Genomic DNA, 23,674 nt, shown 5'->3' with positions numbered 1-23,674 from the left:
CCCACATCAAGGTTGTTTAAGAAAAGTTTGCGTTTCCGTTTTTGCCTCATCTAGGAGTGGGTTGTTGTCATGCTTTTTTGAGAGTGGCAGAGGATATGACGCATATCCGTTCACCTCAAAACACCAAATGATGTCTGGTTGTGTATGTGAGTGTGTGAATGTGTTTGCAGTTGGAGGCTGTGACAATTGTCCTTGTGCTTTAAAGATTGGATCTTAGTTACAGTACATAAGAAAAACTATTGTTTTATTTTGGGTTATAGAGGGGTGTTTATGGCTGTGCTTGTAACATAATTAATACGTATAAGTGTATTGAGCTTGAACATCCAAAAGTCTGGCTACACCTACTCATTCACTATTATCACAGTTTTTCACATTGTAGAATTGTTATTAAGTGTTCACAAATCTAAACTATCTCATATTTATGATTCCACAAAGTAGCCTATATTACAGTTCTGCACACTCTGGACGTTCTCTCAGCCAACTTCATGAGGTGTCCACCTACTGTTTTCTAAACAGTATGCTGGGCACTTGTCGGCTGCTTTTCTATCACTATCTGGTCCAACTCATCCCAGAAACTTTTGACTGGTAATGTATAATTGAACTAAATGTGAAAATCAAAGTTCAGGTTCACATGGCATGATAACCTGTAAACAACCTCACGCACATGCTGTTGTGTCATCAGAAAGAGATTTGTCATTTGTCTAATATCTGACCCTTGGGCCGTGACTCCAAGCACTGTGTTATTTCAGTGCTTGTCTCTCAAAATGTTCAAAAGCACCAAGTATCCTCACAGCTGTTTAAACAGTTAGATCTTTTATATTCGTTTCGAGGGACAGATGCCTTCACTGGGCCGAGTCGTGTTTATTTTCCTTTGGGAGGCATTTTAATTTTTTTTGGTCAAGACATGATGAGAAAGTAAGTTTAACAGTAACTATGGCTTAATGTCTTGTGTCCTGCTGCTTTCTGGGCTTACGCTGTGTGTGCTTGGCATAATCTTCCTCAGACAGCGTAATTGTTGAAATTTGCCAGTTCACACAACATTGTCAGGCTCAGACTGTAAAGGCAAGTTCCAATTCACTTTTTACCAAGTTGTGCTTGGGTTTCCACAATGCTTTTCCATATTTTGTGGAAACTACAGGAAGAAAGCAGGGATTGTAAAAGATGGTTTAGAGAAACACACTCTGCAACATGAGCCATGTTTCTACCTTATCACCATAATAATACAATGAAAAGCCAGAAAATCAGACAAGGCAAGATCAACAGGAGGAAAAAAACTGTAAAGACAGGAATGGGGCAGTTCTGATAGGCTGCCATGTATTACAGATAAACACTTGCTACCTGATAGATTGGGCTAACAAGCCAACAAACTCCACAGAGTGAAAAATGATAGTGGAAAACTTCTGTGATCATATGGAATCAATAGCACACAAATTCCTCCGTAGGCTTTCAGAAGAATTCTTTGGTATTATAGGCTTGAAAAAGTGACTTTCACGTTCTTGCTATCAATTACCTCAAAGTTCAACATGTGTGGATGTTATGGGTTGATTTGATCCAGTCATATAGTTTAGAACAGGGCTATTCAGCTTCATCGACAAGTGGGGCAGATGGAAAAAATCTTCGGACCATGCGATCTAAGCCAGAATATTTTGTTAACGAAAAGTTTCTTTCAGATATCATGTTATAGTAGGCCTATAATATTTGTTCACCATGTAAATAAAACATCTGTGTTTATAGCTTTAATTTTTTTATAATGAGAAAGAATTTCCAGCAAGAAATTCTGAAATAAAGAAATAAATCAACTAAAAAGTTAGGATGTCATTTTGATGATTTAGTTCTTTAATTTTCCTATTCTGTCGAAATGATGGATAATGATTATTTGTAGCGTAACCTCTGAAAGCGTCTAAAAATACTTCTGCACAACACACTGTAAAACGTCGAGATGTGGCGCAACGTCCATCTAGTGCAAGTTTACATAGGAAAACAATTGAAAAACAGTGCGAACAGACACAAAATACATTCCATTAAGACAACTGACAACCTCAAGCGGGCCTCTGAAAACTTCAAACGGGCCAGTTGAATAGGCCTGGTTTAGAATGTAATATATTATAATGCATTGTTGGTCCTGTGGACATGAACACAATTACATCTAACACAGATGGAATATTATAGTTCTTTATTCAGTTATCTTGACTGTCATCAGGGCATATGAAGCAAAATGGAATGTCCCTTATTGCCAGTTGTCTACAGTTGCTCCTCAAGCATCCTCCCCAGATGAATTTGCCTCTTCTACATGGCAAAAAAAGCAACCCACTAAAGCTGAAAAATGACATTTAATTGCTGCTTTAAATTTTTAATAAAAGTTGAGGTGGTGCCAAAGTTACAGGCTGTAGTTTGTTTGCACTTTCAACCATTTTAAATTTAATTACTGTGGAAAAAAAATCACGTAGAAAGTCTAAAAAGTGGCAGAAATTATTTTAAAACATTGATAATTATAGTTATTAGTGTTACAGCAATGTAGAAAACATCTTTACCGTATATTCAACATGAAATAAGCAAACATGTTTGCTGACACAATGCCTTCAACACTGTAAAAAATGATTTTGCCTTTTTGTTATTATAAATTAAAATGAAGAGTTAGAATAACTACCCTGGGTTGATCTTGTTGAGATAACTCAATTATCCAAGTTTTTGTTGGCTGAACTTGTAATTAATTATTCAACTAAAAAATATAAGTCAAGAGAACTATGCACATCACACTCACATATTCGGATTCCCAGCATGCACTGTGGCATGAATAAATTATGCAAATTGCAGTGTTACTGTCTACTTTATTATTATTTTTTTTTACTGTTTGCAGCTTTTAATTATGCTGTTGGTTGTGTTTGTTAACATTTTCAGTTATTTGTCATGTAGCAATAATTCAAAACTCATCTTTTTTCACACTGATGTGTTGTGATGATTGATGTGATGATTTGCCACCATCATTGTGATTTGCATGTAAAGTGTAGAGGCCCTTTCGTGTCTCCTTGACAAGCTTAAGTGCGAATAAGATCAGACCTTGGTCTCTGATCATCAACTGGCCATTTACCATCAAATGTTGGCCCCAACTGCTTCAATGGTTAGCAATGATTTCAAAAGGTAATATTAGTTCTAGTAATTGAACTTCTATATTAAGTTTAAACTGAATTTGAATTAAGTTGATTGAACTAAGAAAGGTACTTTACTTAAAGGAATAGTAAACCCAAATATGAAAGTTTTCTCTTCAGTTATTCACTCTCATGCAATCCCGGATGTGTATTTCTTTCTTTCTTTGACAGAACACAAATGAATATTTTTAGAAGAATATCTCAGCCCTGTAGATCCACACAATGCAAGTGAATGGTGGCCAGAAGTCTTAAGGTCCAAAAAGCATATAAAGACAGCATTAAAGTAATACATATGACTCCAGTGGTTAAATCTATACTCCTAGAAACTATATAATAGGTGTGGGGGAGAAACAGATCAATTCTTTTTATTTTATTTTTTTTACCATAAATATCCATCTTTGACCAGTCTTTCATTCATAGAGAGAGACAGAGGCAAACAAAAGTCAGAAGATATAAAGCTTATGAGAAAGACAGTGGCAGCTCTCCTGACTGGTGTTTAACAAGAGAATAATGTATCACAAGAAAAATGGCTCCCTTTATTGCTGCTTATTACTAGACAAGCTGGAATACATAGCCATCTAATCTACAGCCAAGGTAAAACTGAAAAAAGATTTTGGTGTACATCACCCTTGTTGGCCTTACCCTGTTGTGGTTGACTTTATTGCTTTTGGTGTGTGTTGAATTTGCCATTGTAAATATCAAGTCTTTTGTTTCTTATCATAGAGCAGGTACTATCTCTGATCCCCATGGGGAGAGTAAAATTATAAATCTCTGTCCACAGCTTTAAAATGTTATCACTGCTTTGCCTGCTATCCTCTGTGTGTGTACCAAGAGATGTTGATTGTTGTCTTTATGGCAGTAAGGTCTTTATGAAGCAAACTGATTGGGCATCATGGGCAGCCTAATTAAGGGGGGCTTGATGGGACAAAATGAGCATATGTATGAGCTACAGCTGGCAGATGCTATAAAATGTGGCTCATTGTGAGAACTGCAGACAGACTGTATTTACTATAGAGATCATAAATCTGTGGAGATTGTCCAGCTGGCAACAGTCTTGTATTGATCTGCTGAATGTTCGTCTTATCCTCTCCCTGTCCTTAAGGTTAGAGGTTTGCTATAGGGCTGTTTTTGGTATTAAGTTGCGTTCTGAATAAGGACAACGTGTTTGTTAAGGGTCAAGATCAATATTTATTGGCTAGCAGGTTTTTTATGGCCATACTGTGTGTAAACATGCATGCATGCAGACACAAAGATGAATTTGAATAGACACTCACACAAACATACATACATACCCCTTATTTAAACTTTAGTACTACCTAGGAAACCCTAGAAAAAGGCTCATTATTAATACTGTATATATGGGCCTATACGTATACGCTGTATATAAATCTATTTTTATTTATTATTTATTCAAAACATCCTTAAAAAGTCATTTACTATCAATGATTCTATTTGATGTTAAATGAGACAAATTTGATATTTTTTCACCTGCTGCGAAAGTAGTTTACTCTCCTAATATTCTCTTAAATGGGAGAGCTTTCATCCTGGTCAGGGGGCTTGCTGTTCTTCTTTTGTTTTCTTCTTCATTCATCTTCTCCGGATGGAAGGAATGTGAATGAGAGGGGAGGTCTGATTTTGTTCATCACAGTGGACTTCAAACAAACTCCAATCAGCCCAGCTCAGTTATTTCTTAGTCACTATTTAGTTACTGTTTTTTGTGATGTCAGCTTTCTTTGATAATAATTTTTTTTTAACACAATAAATGTTATATCTAGTTTTCCATAACGCCGTAGACCCTAAAACAACTATAAAAATGATGATTTAAATTTTTTTACAGCTCAAATAATACAGAGGTTTTAACAGAAGAATTAATGTAAGTGCTTATATAAAATTATTAGCTTCATATTTCTGGCTTTAAACCCTCAAAAATTTACCCCATTCACTTCCAATGTAAGTGCCTCACTGTAACCTAGATTTTTGCTTTTTTAAAGAAAAGGAGAGATGAGTCAAAATTATTTTTGTGGTAATCAACATTATGGCTTATGTATTAAGGTTCTATTTTTTCCTTTGATTGTGTATGGAAATGTAACCTGGACAGGTTTTTGTTAGATTCACTCACAGCAATCTGTTTTACTCAGCTAATTGTGTTAATCAGTGGCATCAATGGCAAACACACCTTTTTATAGCTTACCACAAATTCTCATTCAGTCATAATTGTATCCTTTTAAACCTTTGGCATAAAGAAATCTCACTTTGAGCTGCTGACTGCAGATTAGATGCATTAACAAGGGGCTTGTAGGCCCATTACTGGCAGGATCAGCATGCATGTCGTCTGAGGGCTTCACAGGCTCTGGGGGCTCTCGTTAAAACAGCACTACTCCACCCTAGGCTTTTATGTGTTATTGGAAACGTGAGTCAAATAAAATAGGTTCTTTTTCCCTGGGGATCAACCAGATTTACGATAACAGTTTCTTGCACACCATTATGCAGAAATAAGTTTCAGTGTTTTTTCCACTTTTTTTTTAATAAGTAATCTGTACTCCAAACCAGATCAAATAAAGTTTCATTATGCTGTCATTGCAGTATGTTTTTATGATATAATCCAATAGTTTGGCCAGAGAAATTAAAAATATGAATTCTGTCATCATTCGATCACCCTCATTTTATTCCAAAGCCGTATTACTTTCTTTCTTCCATAAAACACAAAATTAGATGTTTAGCAGAATGACAGCCTCACTCAACATTTACTTGTATTGAAAAAAGACGCAATGAAAGTGAATGCTGACTGAGGCTAACACTGAGGTTTAGTGGATGATGAAAAAATTTCCTTTTTGGGTGAACTATTTCTTTAACCCGTAAATGCATGGTAATTTTCCCAAACACTCTTACTTATTCGGGTCTTTAGAGACCCGGAATTTATACCTATCAAAAATTCATGGACAAAATGCCCATATTTTGTCACGTTTTCAAAATATTTTCAAGGCAATTAGAAATTAATAAAATAAAATATATTTAGAATTTTTATTTTTTATAAATCAAAGAGATAATGCAATAAATCAAGACAAATCTAGAACAGGATTCATTATTTTCACACTGAAATTTCGTGAGATGCAACTGGCTGTCAAACACATATTGAGCTATACATAACACATAATCTACACATAAGATACACATCAGCTACACATATGTTACACATATGTATTTTCTAAGGCACTTATTGAGTCTAAATAGATGAACAACTTACATTATTTCAGTAGTACATCCAAAAGACAATAGTCATATCATATTGTTAATGTGTTACACTTGCTATAGTTTACTTCAATGTTGTTTCTACGTCAGCTGGCAATGTCAAAAGTAAATCAAATCAATCACTGAAACATTAGTGCCACCTTGAGTAAGAAATATCAAGTATGCTATGTATGTGTACACGCATATGGGATACTGATAATTCATCATTGATGGTAATTAATTGTTAGCCTTACGCCAACAAAAGGCACAACCTGATTGGACAGCTTTTATGACATATATTTTGCGACAGAACTTGCCGAACATCCAGAACAATGCTGGCTGCAGGGCTAAATGCGCTCGTTGGACTTATGTATATATGGTGGTATTTTTACCAGCTGAGAACAAAGGAAGAGCTAATATGTGTAATGGAGTCAAAACAGCACCAGGAATTCCTCCGTTGCACACACAAACGAAGATATGCTGCAAGGAGACAGCAGTTCCGACGCCTGTACCGAACTGTAATGGGCAACATAGCTCCTATGATGAGAAGAACCAGGTATGCTTGAGATCAATATTAGGCAAATTACTTCCTGTTTTTGGTCCGTTTAGACGTCTTTGGTCCATGCTGCATTCATATATCAGTCAAACCGCACCAGAGTTCGTTTGGAAGCGGACCAAGACCCACTATTCAGGGGGTCTCGGCCCGCTTGTTTGGTGTGCACCAGGGTTCGGATGGCAGCGTTCACACTTGTTCAAATGAACCGCACTAACAGAGCAATCGCACCAGAGTTCGTTTTAATTGAAACAAACCTGCCAAGTGTGAACACACCCTAAGCGTTAAATGCTACTTAAGAGCAGTTTGGACATTTAGGCAATAGACAGGACTGAAGTACATTTGTACTGCACCTGATCGACCGGCATGGTGTGCTCCAAAACAGCCTTCTCTGATCTCACATCAAAGACAGCAGGAAAGAGACTGGGAGCATGTGGGGTAGGCCAAGGTGGAGAGGGAGCACTGGCGTCTCAGGGTTATTATTTAGTGTCGGGCACAAACAGTCACTTAACAATCAATTATTTGACGATCTTTGAAACATTGACAAATAATTCCAAATTCTGTCACATATGTGCTTCTCATGTTACATATTATGTTCACATCAGGGACTATGAAGTTCTGTGAACTTGTGCATGTGTGTATGCGCTTTAACCGGCAAAGTTTAAAAACCTTGTTTTAGCGCAGCGATTGATTGACAGGTAGAAGTTTCACACTAGAACTCATAGGTTTCACAGGACTCAAACAAAGGTAGCCAAAAAATCTAGCATAAAAGCTGATCTACTCTCATTTATGTGCCATTATAATAGATGCTACGTCCCTGAATAAAATGTAAACAAGTATGACTGATAAAAATAGATCATGACAGAAATTTTACAGAGAGTGACGAATAAAGACTCTTTTCTAGTGCAACTATTTATATTTTATAACTATTTTCTAGCGTAATTTCAGCACAAAACACCACTAAGATGTGCACATCCAAGTCAAAAAGCTCAAGTAAACGTGAAAGTAAACCACAAATATGCAAATCGTCAAAGGGTGTGCATATTATCTCACTAACTCGAATGAACAGCATAACAAAACTAATCAAAACGATGACAGACTTCCAGTATTTATGCCATTGTAATCTAATACAAACCCATGCACCAACAACACAACACCTCAGCACAATGGCATACAATTCACTGAAATGATGAACGGTGCACTTTAACTAATCCAACCAGCAGCACATTAGAAAAAAATTAGTTTAAAACTTACCAATGAAGTTCACTACGCAGGACTACTCTACACCAGGTAACTTCCGATGCTCATGTCAACAGCTGACATAAATATGATTGAAGCTTTTGATTGGCTCAGGAGCAAAGACAAACTAGCCCCTCAGGCCATCGTTGAATACTCGTTGCACATGCGCATGACGTTCTCCAGATCTCCATTGATTAACATTGAGGATGAAGGGCTAGCCCCATGCATAGCAAATGAGAACGATTAAATGGCTTTTATGCAACATATCTTAATAATAATAGAATTTCTCAAAAGAATATATACTTTTTTCTTGTATAATGGACATAAAACATGTTTAAGTTGCAGAAAATATATTATTTCTTAAAATTAATTTATGATGATGCCATGCAATTTGCACAACAGCGCCACCTCTGGCGGGGTTTAGCCCCACTTGCCCCTAATGTAGCAACGTGGCTTAGAGGGAGGACATTGAAGACGATTGCTGGCTCAGTACAAAACAGGACATCCCAAGTCACATGAGCCCACTAATCAGTCAAGCAACAGGGCAGGAAGGGCAGAATGTGGGTTTAAAAAGTCATTAAAGAGGGCCAGCAGAGCCAAAGTCAACAGCCAGATTATGGCTTGACATCTACCTCACGGGCAAACTGTGCTCCGTCTACATGTCTCACTCTGTCTCTCTATCCAATGCTCTTTTTCATATTCTCTCTCACTGTATACTGCTTAACTGTGTGCGCCCTCCAGTTTAACCTCATGTGACCTCGGTTACACATGTGTGGACATTGTATTTTGGCTTCGCTATATGCAACGAATAATTTAAATTCATTTAAACCAACTGTTCTCAGTTCATGAGACTCTGGGCTGTCAGTGCAGGGTTAAACTTTAGACGCACAGAGTCATGTGACAAAACAACATGGCGCTGACCACAGCGGAGTTTGTCTTTGTAAGAAATGCCAACAAAACTACATCTGAAAAGAAACCTAATTACGTTTTTACATTGAAAACTGTTTGAGTCAAAAGATTAGAGTCTCTAATTTCAGCCGATACGCCTTTTATTTTTACATTTGAGCGATTTATCGCGATACACCACGCTGCTAAACACAATTTACACTAATGTGTACTTTAGCGTATCTTTTTTCATAGAAATCCTATATTTATTGTGCATTATTACACTGAGAATCAATGGTTCATCCAAAAGTTTAAAAATGTTGCTTTTAGAGGCTTTATAAGGAGTTAGGATGAAAATAATGTGCATTTCGAACTGTTCTGTGACCAGTGCAGACAGACCGCACACTGGAGGTTGTCATTCACTTAATAGGGAGCAAGGGAGCATCCTATAACTCTGTATGCAGCTATGTGCATTCAATCCAAACTTCCTATCAAAAGTTCAGTTTCAGGCTGCAGATGATGATTGGACCACTCAGCATGTTTGGCAGACTTGGGACAAGTGGTAGTCAGTACATAGATTCAGAATTTATAATGTATAATTTTATTTTAATGTGGTTGGCGGCAGTGATTGGATGATGCTGGCCATTACTTTGAATCAGAATTAATTATGCTAATGTCTGATGTAATGTCTGTAACGACTCAAAAACATGAATAACCAACACTACTGGAAACATAATAAACAATTTAATTTAAAAAAAATCTGACTTTCTTTAGTTTGGTATTATTTAAAATTTCACAACTGTACACATATGTGGACATGAATTTTAAAGAAAACAATTTGTTCTAGATTATTTATTTATTTATTTATTTATTTATTTATTTATTTTGCATGTTTATTAGGTGTTACTACTTACAAATCAAAAAGGGAAATTAAAAATGCACACAACAGACACGCTCGGGCACCAGCAGGGTTATAAGCGATTAAGCATACACTTAAAAAAAACATTAAATGACCTAAATTAAATTGATGAACAATTTAATTATGCAATGAAAATAAATACAGCTGAAAGATTCGAACTTGGGTCATACATATGCACCACCACATAACATATCAGACCACAAACACTATCTGTATTTATTTCACCAAACATTGGCTAATGTTTTTTTCTTCTTCTTCTTCTTCTTCTTCTTCTTCTGGCATACAACAAGAAATAAGGAAATGCAAATGGATTAAGCAAATTTAAGTTTTACACATTTAAACTGACTTCATGCAATGAAATCAATTTGACAAAATATATAAGAATTGTGTTGCATAAGCTCATTTTAATGAATTAAATTGAAAAAGCAGCAAAAATCAATTTTTTGATGTGCACTGTGCATATAGGACCACAGCCTTGCTTTCAGAGAACAATTGAAAACATATTGTTAAATGTATTTAAAAAGGCAGTTGGATTTTAATTGATACAACATCAGGTCTTTATTAAAATGTTTTATATTTGTTCATGACTGACTGACGTGTTTCTGTTTAGAGAGGTCTGTAGAGAGCAACGATTCGGGCACAGTGTTGTTTCTGTGAATGACCCTTGAAACTTAGTCCACCTGTAGGGCCTCTAACATCTGGGGCTGTCATTAGTGACTGATGCTTGGCTGATGTTTGCTTGTAATAATATCCAAATTGCTATTCAGCCTTTTTACACAAGTCACACTAAACACCTTGCTGGCTTACCACAAACCAAAGTTGAGCTGGGGTTTAAAGGTTTTTAGCTGGTGTTGAGAGCAGATGACCTATCATAAATGTATTTATCAGCACTTTTTCTGTGTGTATGTGTGTACTGATTTCACTTGGTACTATAGAGCATTGCATTAAAACTTAAAGTGATGTTGCCAAAGAGCCGTACGTATTTAGCATTGAAGGTTTCAAAGCTTAACTCATTTGATAGAAAAATACAATTATAGTTTTGATTTCCTATGGATTTTTTCAAGTACTTTGATTAAACCCTGAATAAAAATCAATTTAGGCCAGTGTATCTTCCATGTGTATTATGTATTTTACTGTACTGTCAAAATCCATGTCAGAATATCATCAACAACTTTCTGAAACATTGGCTTTCAAAATCATCATAACATCAAATGCTTAATTCTGTGTTTTACAAAGTCTGCTCTGATATGGTTACTGTGACTTAAGGTCAGGATCTGACCCCTCTGTGCCTTGTGTGTGTTTGTATTGGAGCGTGAAAGAGCCTGGGGAAATGTAGTTCAAATCCTATTGGGAATAAATGTCATAACCATAAATCAATCTTTTGCTAATTGGTAGGACAACAACAGTCAAGCAGTATATAACGTTTTATGTGCCTCTTATGTTTTTTTATGGCAGTATTAATGAGGGGCTGTATGTCACAGGGTGGACAGGGGATTTGCCTGAAAGATGGCTGCTGTCCTTAAGCTTCAGTGTGTGGATGTGATTCAGCTTCTCTTGGTTGAGATCCCGCTCATTTGCATGTGGCAGTTAATATGCTAATTGCTCCTAATTAGCCCATGGGACCACACAAGCACTGTAGCATTAAAAGGTTCAGTCTTATTATGACTCAACAATTCCCACGAGTTTCCGCAATCAAAACGCCATCACACCCTTCAGAGCATATCTGTGGTTTCTCCCAGTGAAGATTTTTTTCCCCAAACTCTCGTACTCTGGAAAATTACCCTTACAAAAATCGAGAGTTCTGGCAAACTTGCCGCAACTTCACATGCAAATGAGCTTTGTGGCAAACTCTTCATTCTCTCCAAAGGTGTGCTGCAAGTTCACCACTACCAGTAAAGAGCTGCAAATTTCTTGCAAACATTTGCAGCAAATCACAGACTCATTTGCATGTTAAAATAATGAGTGGGAAATTTGCAGCAAGTTTGAGGGAAGTTTGTCAGAACTTTATTTATTTTTTTGTTATATCTGTGCAACAGGCCCAGATTGATAAGTGTAGCCATCAATTCTGCTGGTCTGAAATGCAATTGAAAGTCTGAATTGAATAGTACACCCAAAAATGATAATTTTGTCATTATTAACCTATATATAAATAAATATATTAGGGCTGTCGATTTAAAGGTGCTGTAAGCTATTTTTTTCATGGAAAGGTATGCAAAAAATGTTCCTACTCCCTGAGAGATATTACTGAAATAAGTGTTGCAAGATATCTCACCTGTCTCTGTGACAGCTACTCTGTAAACAGCAAACAAAAATGTGTCCACAGAAAATGGACAATGACGCTTTCGACCTGTCAGTCATTTTGCACGTTCTCATTGTGGCAGCAAATTATTGAGACTTACTGCCATTTTTAAGCCATGTTGTTCATAAAAGTTGTCAGTTGAGTGTGCTATTTTGCTGCTGTTGTTTTTAACAACCATTTCTGCATGATGTCTGTCTCAATAAAGCTCATTTGGTATCTTTGGAGTACAGGGTTATGGAAAGAGGGGGTGTGGTTAATCTAACGGATCAGTCTTGTGTAAGTAGAACGGCTAAAATCGCTTATAGCACCTTTAATGTGTTAATTCAGTGTGAATAATTATATTGAAAAAATATTCATTGGAAAAATGTATACAATAATTATGTCCCCAGACCATAATAAGGAATATTTCTACCATCTGAGCAATTCAAGCTTGAAGTACCACCTGTTTTCCCCAGGGGGCAGAAAGCGAAACTTCATAGGCAATGCGCAGCTTATACAGAGAACAACAAACCACACTAACCAACAGCAAGTTGAGAACACGTTCTTGTGTTCAAACACAGCTTTATGGAACGCAAATCCGAACGAATGGATCTCAAGACGTGCTTTTCTAAGATTCAAACTACATTTAACTTGACACAGTAACCTTAAAATGGTATGTTGATGATGCGACGCAACCAAAGTGAGACACTTTAAAAGCATCCGTCTGACACAGGTGTAAATTGATGCATCCTTAGACAAGACCTTAAAATAAATTTCGGACTGATTGATGAATTCAGTTGCAAAATGGATTGCTGTGAACTGTAGGCCAGTGATTGGCTTAAGTTCAATACTGTAATGTGGAAATAAACAAAACATTGAATTCTACAGCCAATTTTTTTATTGTCTTATAAATTCTTTACTCGTCTGCCACAATAATGTAATGCATTTTAATCATCTGAATATTTTTATAATATATATATATATATATATATATATTATTTATAATTATTTAGTCATTGTTGGATTATTGTTATTTGAGGGGATTTCTCAGCAAATATTTATATATGCGATTAATTGAGATTAGTTCAATTAATTAATAGGCATACCATGTAGTTAATTCGATTAAAATTTTTAACCAATTGACAGCACTAAAATATATACAGTATATAAGCCTATATGCTGTTATTTTTTCCTGCAGAATACGAAAGTAGATATTTCTGAAGAATGTTTACGCAGCTCTTTTCAACAACAGTTTAATGACCGTATCTATTAAGCTCCAAAAAGAACAACAAAAAAGTCATCATAAAATAGTCCATTTAACTTGTGTGCTATATTCCAAGTTTTGAAAGGTTTTTGTATATAATTTTTTTTTACCATTTCTAATATTTGTATACATAATATTTCATATACATACAGTAATATGTTTTTTAAAAATGTTATATATTTTTGTAAATGTATAGCTTTTGATACTGTTTGTGAGGAAAAGAGTGAAAACTTTAAGCCGTTTTTCACTGATAATCTTTCCTACTGCTGATGCTCGCATCTAGCCTGTGTTTGCATCCAGATTAAAAAAATGGCACATTGATGTTATTTACGTAAAATTGATTTTTACATGTATAATAACCAAACGTGATGTGCCATATTTTTACAATTTTGGACAGCAAAGGTGACATACTGTATGTTGTCATAGAAAAACATACAGGTTTGGAACGGCATGATGGTGAGTAAATAATTACAGAATTTTTGGATGAACCACTCCTTTAAAGGTATGTTACGCTCTGTTAATTTAGGCATCCGGGGAAGAGCGGATGCTAAGCAGGCCTTCAAAAGCTGTGTCCTGAGCAGATGAGATGGGGAGACTGAAATTTTAGCTCAAAGTGCCCTTACTGCTGATTTGTTTTATGAACTAATTGAACAAGAATAGAGACCTGTGGATCTATATCAGCTCAGCTTCCAGTGGCCTTTGTTCCTCTATGCTTGCAGACATGGAGTATTGGCTCGTGAGATTGCTGGGGTATTGATTGGGGAATGATGAGGTGCGCACACACGTACATACCCAGAGAATGACTTTGGCAGGCTTGGCAGATGAAGAGCATCAACTATTGTATTTATCCAGGTCTGTGTGAAGGCTCTGTATGTTTGGTTATCCTTGGCTTTCTGGCCATGACCTGAAATAATGTCACCCATTGTCCACTATTTAAAAAGAAGACAAACTGGATGCATAGTAAAATATTTGCACACATTACCATAGATTAATAGTACAATGTATTATAATTTTTGCACTAGATCTCGCCTGACTGCATCAGTAGTTTGTCAGTCTCCTTCACCTCAAACTTTTGGTGGGCCACATTTTTTGCTTCCTCCAAGGCAAAGCACTGTGGCAGAAATCCCTGATTTTGTTGACCCTCCCCACTTAGCCCTACTGCCCTCCACTCATTAGCTGTCTAATTAGACTTTAGCTACTTAATGAGCTGAACAATGCAACGTTAGTGGAGCAAAAAGCTCAGGGCTTGTTTGAGGGCTAGGGTTACGGATGTTTGGATGTTGTGCTGAACTGGTTGCCTGGTGGCTGTCTTTCCATTGGTAGCTTGAGTTATGTCTTGTTCTATGGTTTGTCTCAGAATTAAGTTTTATAAGGTGATGGTTTTTTACACCTGAATTTGCTTTAATCTGAGTTAAAATGGACAAAAAAGATTTGAACTGGCTTTTTAGACAAGCCAAAGGTACACACAAACATTCTAGTGATAAAAAGTCAATTTCTTGTTATGAGAAAGGTTTCAGCATAAAATCTGGTCTAATTTTCACCTTATTTTGGCAATAATCACCTACTTAGACAGGAAGAGACTACTAGACCAAGATGGAAAACGACCAACCTCAATTCCATTTGTTTTTACACAACATTTATGGGCAGGTAAATCTGAAATCCATGATACCACAATAATAAACCAGAATGGAAAAATAAGTATTGATTATTACACAGACATAATAAAAAATAAAAAAAACTGAATTATGTAGTTCTGCTTATTGAAATTTAGTTTACTTACTACTAAGTGTCTCAAATGAAATACTGCATGTAACGCAAATGAATATACATAGAGCAATTGCATTCCTACTCCAAGTCAGTGAAGCCTAAAACTTTGTTTTCAGTTTTGTGGCTCTAGGATGAAAATCTGCCAAAGCAGTGCCGACCTATAATGTCTTACGTAAACTGTCTGTTTGAGTTAGGAACCGAATTCCCAAGCATACATGGATGAATGCTGTCCAAAACACAGACGCTATTTCAGCCAAGAATCGTTTGCTAGACGTTCAAGATGAAGTCATGTTTTTCTGTGCTGCAGGAGCTCGTCTGTGTTAAACTCTCTTCAGACTGGGTGGCCCAGTTCTCCCACAGCTCCCACAGCAGGTGGAAACCGAGAATTGCTATTAAAAGGAGGTCAGAGGACTGTCATTAATAACAAAGTGAAGAAAGGCACACTCTACAGATTTAGCCAATGTGAGGTTCCGGGAATTACAGAACTGATGTTTGGTGGAATGCTGTTAAAGACCATGACTGCTTTGCTTCTTTGGCATATGCTCATTATCTGACACAAAACTCTGGTGGAAATTTACCAAGTTACACCCGCTGATAGCATCATTTATTTGCATGTGCTGTGTGCATCGTTTTAGCACCCAAGTCATTAAAATAATTATGAAAATCAGGTTATTTCCAGGTGCATTTCCCCATCTTGCAGGCTGGTCCTGAGTGCTAGGTTGTAGAGGATGCAGCAGAATATCACGATTTGGCATATTTACTGTATAGCACCGCTCCACCACTGTGATCCAAGCACCCAAATTGTCTCTTTAAAATTCCGAAAGTGGGCTTGACTACATGTATCTGGATGAATGCACCATTATAACAATCTTCTCTATCATTTGATTACCATTTGATGAGTTATTGCTACCATGATTGCTAGAAAATGTACACAAACATCTGTTTTAAACAAAATGTATATACATTTATAAAAAATATTGCCTTCTTTCCATGGGTGCCAATAGTGCAGCATTAATATAGTGCAACAGTTGGGGTTCCAGAAGTGTTATAGACACTACGTGTTAGAATTGATTTTTAAAGCTAACTTATAAACCTTTAAAGACAGATCTACCATGAGCTCCGAGGTTGTTCATCGATGGTACAGTATATGTTGAAGCCATCTGTCCACATTATTTCAACTTCATTGTTTAATAATTTTCTTTGATTAATAGTGGAATTCCTGGTGAACAGCTACCGGTACACTACCCATGGTCCTGCAGTAAAAGATTCACCAATCAGGAAATCTGAGCCAACAAATGATCCCAGCAGCAACCGCCCATTTCCATTACGCACTCTGAATGACGCAGTTGAGTCGGTCTCCCTTCACCATCAAACTACTTATACTTATCCTGCTCACTACAATTGTACAGAGTGGTTATCTGAGTTACCGTTGCCATTTTGTCTGCTTGAACTAGCCAGGCTATTGTCCTTTGACCTCTTTCATCAACAAGGCATTTCCGTCCACAGAACTGCCACTCACTGGATGTTTTTTTGTTTTTGCCACCATTCTTAGTAAACTCTAGAGAATGTTGTGCGTGAAAATCCCAGGAGATCAGCAGTTACAGAAATACTCAAACCAGCCCGTCTGGCACCAACAATCATGCCATGGTCGAAATCACTGAGATCAATTTTTTTTTCATTCTGATGGTTGATGTGAACATTAACGGAAGGTCCTGACCTGTATCTGCTTGATTTTATGCATTGTACTGCTGCCACACGATTGGCTGAATAGATAATTGCATCAATATGTAGATGTACAGTTGTTCCTAATAAAGTGCTCATTGAGTGTACCATATATTTCCTTTGCTTTTTATTCTATTATGTTATTCGCAATGCTTCATGGGATTTTAGTTTTTGCCTCCCTTTTTTGTTTCTAAACAAAGTTTGTAATGCTGTGATTTACCTCAGAGCTGGGTGGTTTAGTTCATGGCTTAGAACTCTTTTATGAAGGATTTAATTAAAAGCCTATGAAAAAATGAATTCTAAAAATACTTCCGGAAGCCAGACAGGGCACTGTTGCGCTCTGTTGCGGCAAGCGAATGACACCAACTTTTGTGAATAAGGTGCAATTTAGCATAATTTAAATAGAAAGAAGGCATGTTTGTGCTGAAAAGAATGGCAGTGGGTGTGTTTACATGCACAACAATATGCTGAAAATCAGACAACGAAAGAAACCCGCGATTACATGAGATATGATTATTCATCAGATTATTCTCTGCTTTTGACGTCAAAATATAGACATGCACAGGTAAGAATGCCTGCAAAGGTGTTTACATGCAATGCAAAATCTGGGTTATGGGCAAAAATCTATGTGTGCCGATCCTTTTTTGCTTAAAATGTTTGTGACCATTCCCCGATAAATGAAACCCGTTTAAGCCGTTTACATGACTTTACACAATATTGGCTTATTAAGCATAATTAGTGTAAAATTGTGCATGTAAACACACTCAATTACTTTAATTTATTTATACATGGTGCAGTGCTTTACCAGCGCAATAATTGAACTGGATTGCAGGTGATTATGTTGATTATGTAAATGTTATATCATTTCTCTGTTTTTTTTTTTTATTTGTTTTTTTTACTAATATTAAATGGACTAAAATTAAAGTCAAATTCTTCTAAAATGTTTCAGAATCTAAAAAATTTAGAGCAAACATTCTATTTCAACCAATCATCTCATTTCAAAATAGAGAGTTGGAAACAAAAGTTGACACCAGCAGGTTTTCTCTGTGGAGGGCAACCAAACAACCATGTTGTCCACAGTTAGACATGCACTCTCATTCTCTCTCATTCTCTCTCTCTCTCTGTTTGACATTGGTAGAGACTCCAGCAAGGCAGATGTGTGCTTAGGCTGACTCTGTCTCACTGGCTGGCTCTGAGCAAGAACAACCTGTTCTACCCCGGTGGCCAATAAAATGAGAAAATCAACCACTGTGCCACCATACACAGGCCAGCCAGATAGATACACTTGTCTCTGTGTGAATGAGTGTAAGCATGGCTATGTAGATCCAAAGATGTCCAAAAACTGGCACAGGAAAGCTTAACCAATTCAGAAATCCACAACTTTTTTTAAGCTCTTTGGTGCAGGTACTGTAACTTGCAGGTGTGCTCAGTAAGGGTAATCAATTCTGCTCTTTCATCATTGGCTTATTATTAATTTTCTTGGTCAGACAGTGCTTCCTGTGTTCGTGAAAGCCCTGTTTCCCTGTTTGAGGATCTTCTTAATCACATCCTCCAAAGCTTGAAAGCTGTCACAAAATCTGTATTATTCCAAAACAAGATGACTTCAAAGGATCCTTTTCTTTCTTTCCTTGTCAGAGTTTCTGTATTTGAAGAGCGAGTGCAAGGCCATCTGATCTTATCAGCTTGTATGTGGGAGTACATCGTGTAACATTGAAATGGCTTATTATGGTCTGTTGGGCTTATTAGTTTGAGCTCCTCACACCTGCTCCATAAGGATGTATTGAATGAGGGCAGGCGAGACTGTTACTTAAAAGTTATTTTGATACGGAATGATACAGAAGTGTGTGCATTTCTAAATGTTTGTGTGTGTGTGTGTGAGTGTGTTTTTTTTATTTTTTTACAGTGAGGCTAAGTGCAGTTAAGCTCCTCAAGCATAGGGTTTATGAGGTGTTAGCTATCACTTCATTGACTTCATTGACGCTCTATGCAGACAGAGCTGTCTCAGGTGCAGAGTTCAGTTTTGGCCCCCTGCTCACACACTTGCACAAGTGCATACACAAATATGTACATACACATACAGAATGTGCATACATAGACATTCGCACTCAATCAGTCATACATATTTTCACATTTGTAGCAATGCATTTGCATGCACAGGTGTGTTTTAGTTAGTCCCTCTACTGTGTAGACTTCAGACAGTACTGTCTCTCTCTGATCCTCTGTTATGCAGGTGTGTCTTCATCTTGGCCAGTTTCTCTGTCACTCAGACTTGGTTTATTTGAAGTGTCTGTCTGCACAGACCCATAACTCCAGCTGATGAGTTCTTGGGGAGACCATAAAAACCAGCACCCACCAGGGGCAGACTGGGAAGAAAATTCGGCACGGGATTTTACATAGAATCCAGCGGTGCCGTTTTGTGGCGCGTTCTGCATAACGCAGCGGCCCATGCGGCCCCATTTCGCAGCCGGCCCACCGGGAAAAGTCCCGGTTCTCCCAATGGCCAGTCCGCCACTGGCACCTACCCATCAAATAATGGGAGTTTATATCAGACTACAGTTTGAGTCATGACACAGGGTAAGATGAAGGTTCTTCAGTGTCATTAGAATATCATGCTAAATACATCATATTGGCCGTTTTCCAAACTACATTTTTACACACTTGAAGGGTACTGCTGGAAGGGGACGCCACTCCAAGCGTCGTTCCAAACAAAAGTTCGAAAATTATTTTTTTCACGAAGGGCCCTACCACAAGACTGTTAGCAAAGGGTACATTCATACAGTAATGCCATGTGCCTTTCAGAGTGCCCACATCCAGACCTCTGTCCTTCGGAGTGAGAAGGGCATAGCGATGATCCCTTTTGAATGGAATTCACCCAATGTCGTAATGTGTTTTGCACTTTTTTTCCTCTATTTCTTAAAAGGCTCTTTTGTTGACTTGACCTCACACAACATATTATGTGTTTTTGTGGAACACACACACACACTTAAGGCTCGGGTATACAGTTTTCTGAGTTCCGGAACGGAACGCCGACCGCATTGCCTTTTAAAGTATACTTTTCTGACCGCGAACGAATATGAATGCGTTCGACATGTGCCCACAACAAATGCTTTGTGATACTCTTTTAGTACAGTCAATGACCGGTGCATGCACTGAAGATGCGCACAGACGAGGACCGCATCCGCGGGTCGAGAAAATCTGGGTCGCCCACGCATGTTTGTTTCACTATTAGTAAGGAAATATCATAAACGCAATGGTTTTTATATGGAGTTAAAAATATTTTATATACCCTAATCCTACCCTTACCTCTATACTAACCCTTACAGAAATTGGCTAATTTCAATAGATTTTAAGCAAAACATGATTTGGCCAATTTATGAGGCTTTTTAATTAGTGAAGACCACTGAAAATGTCATTTGGATTTCTTCACGTTTCGTCACACTATATTAGTAAGGAAGGACATTTTCAATAATTTTCAATAATGTGGCCCTCACAAGTATAGCCAAACCTGTATACACACACACACACACACACACACACAGTGGTCTCTTGCACATCACTACTATTGATCAGCTTGTCTCTGTTATTTAAGATTCCCTGAATATGCATTAATTAAGCCCGTTGAAGCCATCTAGAGAATCATTCTCATCCTCAGTATCAACTGCTTTTACTTGGCTATCACAATAATACAATATCCTATTGATGAGACTCACTGCAGCCTGGTTGATGACTAACTGCCAGCTCCATTTCTGCAGCATTTTGCTTTATTTGTAGCCACACTATAACCAGTTATGCCGTGTGTTTAATTATGAGTAAATACTTCACAGATGCAATCACTGTCACCTCCCAGCTCTCCTGAGTATCTTAAAAGATTGCTTGCTTAAATACCTGCTTCTTTTGAAGATCTGGACTTACTGTATTTATTTTCTGAGCTGGAGAGTGTTGGTTAAAGAGGCTTGTTAAAAATGTCACTCCATGGCTAGAATTGTGGAGTATCACAAAACGATAATGAATTAATTGCAGGTACATGATCAAGTGTAATACTGTTACTGACTGTAAATCACTTAGCTATGTAATAGTGAAGATTAAAGCCATGTAATTGTTGATTAATGAGTTGATGACTCTATTATACTCCTCAAGAGAATACACCCAGAATAATAATGTATTGTTATACCAAAACAGGTTATCTTAAAAATGCATAACATATTAGGACCGGTGCACAGGGGCAGGGATTATTTAATCTTCTCTTACATCTATGATTCCTGAGCATTTTCAACTTTTATTCAGCTGTTTACCTTACATTTGAGGTGTGTTATGTAAATTAACTTAATAGTCATTACATTTAACAGACTCTCTCTTTTTTTAAAGCAGCAACACAAAATAAGAGCAATAAAATATTTTCTTGTTGTTGTTTCTCTGTTAAATCATGGTGCTAGCATTCACAAGGTCATGGCTTTGAATTTAAATGAATGCATGATACAATACTGATAAAATTGTGTAGCTTAAATGCACTGTAAGTCACTTTGAATAAAAGCATCTGCCGAATCTAAAATAAAAATTAGAAATTAAAAGACATTTCATAAGAGATTCGCTTGAGTCTGAGCTCAGATAATTAGTTGAATGATTAGAACTGAACCTGGTGTTTAATGTTTCTCCAGGACTGATCTCTTTGTTACAGCGCACCGTTAAAGACAGCAATCAGCTCTCTGGAGTTATGAGTGCCACAGCTTTATCTGGAAGCTGTATAGATGTCTATCCCTCATCTTTATGGGGGCATTTATGATAGAGGATTTCAGAGACTCTGAATGCATTCACTCTCTATGCATCTGAGACCGTAACAAGCAGTCATACGCAACCTAGAGGTACATGTTTTTTGTGTGATTGAATGTGTTTGTGTGTGTCTTGTTTTTTGGGTGTAAGAATGGTCAACTGAGTTGATTTGTAAGATTCTGTATTGTTTGCTGACAAACTAACAGTTGGAAAAGACATGTTTATGGGAAGTTGACAAACGGACTGTAACGGATAAGAGATGGGCAAGGAGGAAGCGGGAACCAGCAGAACAGTCAACGTAAGTTTAATGACGTAACTGAACTTAAAAGAACATAAAATAAACATAAACACACACACAGTGACCGCGTGTGTCTCTCTCTCTCTCGAACTGGTGTTCCCGGCTCATCTTTATCCGCCTCGTAGCTGATTACGACAATTCAGCACCGGACATGCGTCGTCACGGCCCAGCCACACCCTCCTCCTCGACACACGGACATCCACAAATGATTAGGTATCAAGAACTAACAATGAAAAATATATTTTTACAGCATTTATTAATGAATAAATATTAACACTATAGTCCTAATAAAATCCCAGATGTGCTCTTCTGCTGTTGTATCCCATCCACCTCAAGGTTCGATATGTTGTGTATTTTAAGATGCGATTCTGCTCAATACAATTGTACAGAGTGGTTACCTGAGTTACTGTAGCCTTTCTGAGAGCTCGAGCCAGTCTGGCCATTCTCTGTTGAACTCTCTCATCAACAAGGCATTTCTGTCCACAGAACTGCTGCTCACTGGATGTTTTTTGTTTTTGGCACCATTCGGAGTAAATTCTAGAGACTGTTGTGTGTGAAAATCCCAGGAGATCAGCAGTTACAGAAATACTCAAAGCAGCCCGTCTGGCACCAACAATCATGCCACGGTCGATCATATTTTTCCCCATTCTGATGATTGATGTGAACATTTACTGAAGCTCCTGACCCATATCTGAATTATTTTATGCATTGCACTGCTGCCAAATGATTGGCTGATTAGATAATCACATGAATAAATAGGTTTACAGGTGTTCCTAATAATGTTCTCAGTGAGGGTATATCAGATTATATGTTATATTTTATGTTAGACTATATGCCATAATTTTTATTCAGCAAGAAATGTTTCAGAGGGTTTTGATTATTCAATAAATATTCATTAATTAGACACTGATTGGCCTGTAAAAACATGCAGAGGCGGGAAAAGCACAGAATGAGCTCATTGGCTTAACAGTAAGGATTTTAATAGGAGCCATTTTCGCTTTAATCTAATAGACTGGTTTATAGTATCGAACATGCAAGTCTGTGATGTCTCTCTTGCATATGTAGAATTTATCACAGTAATATTTCCACTCTACCTCCTATTTCAGACATTGATTACCTTCAATAACAGTGAACTTTGATTTTTCACTCGTACCTGGTTCTGTGCCAGAGTGATTAAGCAGCTTCTAAGCTGATTAATGAAAGAAAGTCTGAATCAAGAATATACCTTTGAAAATGAAGGAAATTACTTTCCTCAACAGATGTGTTGCTACATTGCCTATTATGTTGCCTATTAAATAGCCTTTTTCAATGGCCCATTATTTTCCTCAATAAAAACACTCACAGAGGCTTGCATACTCCCCTGCACATCAGAAAGCATATTGAAGGAACGATGAAATCCCCTGTATAAAATGAAACATTTGATGTCTTAAATACGAACCAGACGGCCACAGGCTACTTGACGGAGTTTCATGGCAGGTGTGGAGTAGGCCAATTCTCTTTTATAACTGCCAATCTCCTTAGAAAGTCTGCCAGGGAACAAGCCCCCTGCCAGTTGCCTGCCTCTTGCATGCTCTCAGATTACTGAAAGGTCGCACCCATTATGGAGTT

The 23,674-nt window shown here is 37.3% G+C and overlaps 1 protein-coding gene across 1 annotated transcript in view; it reads left to right on the top strand.

Annotated features, from left to right (window-relative positions):
- LOC127414912 (E3 ubiquitin-protein ligase RNF220-like) overlaps positions 1-23,674 on the top strand; it is a 47,395-nt gene that overhangs the window by 3,636 nt on the left and 20,085 nt on the right. The window lies entirely within an intron of this gene.

This window comes from Myxocyprinus asiaticus, chromosome 24, assembly GCF_019703515.2.
Source record: "Myxocyprinus asiaticus isolate MX2 ecotype Aquarium Trade chromosome 24, UBuf_Myxa_2, whole genome shotgun sequence".
Lineage (NCBI taxonomy): Eukaryota > Metazoa > Chordata > Actinopteri > Cypriniformes > Catostomidae > Myxocyprinus > Myxocyprinus asiaticus.
This window is presented reverse-complemented; position numbering and strand designations above follow the sequence as displayed.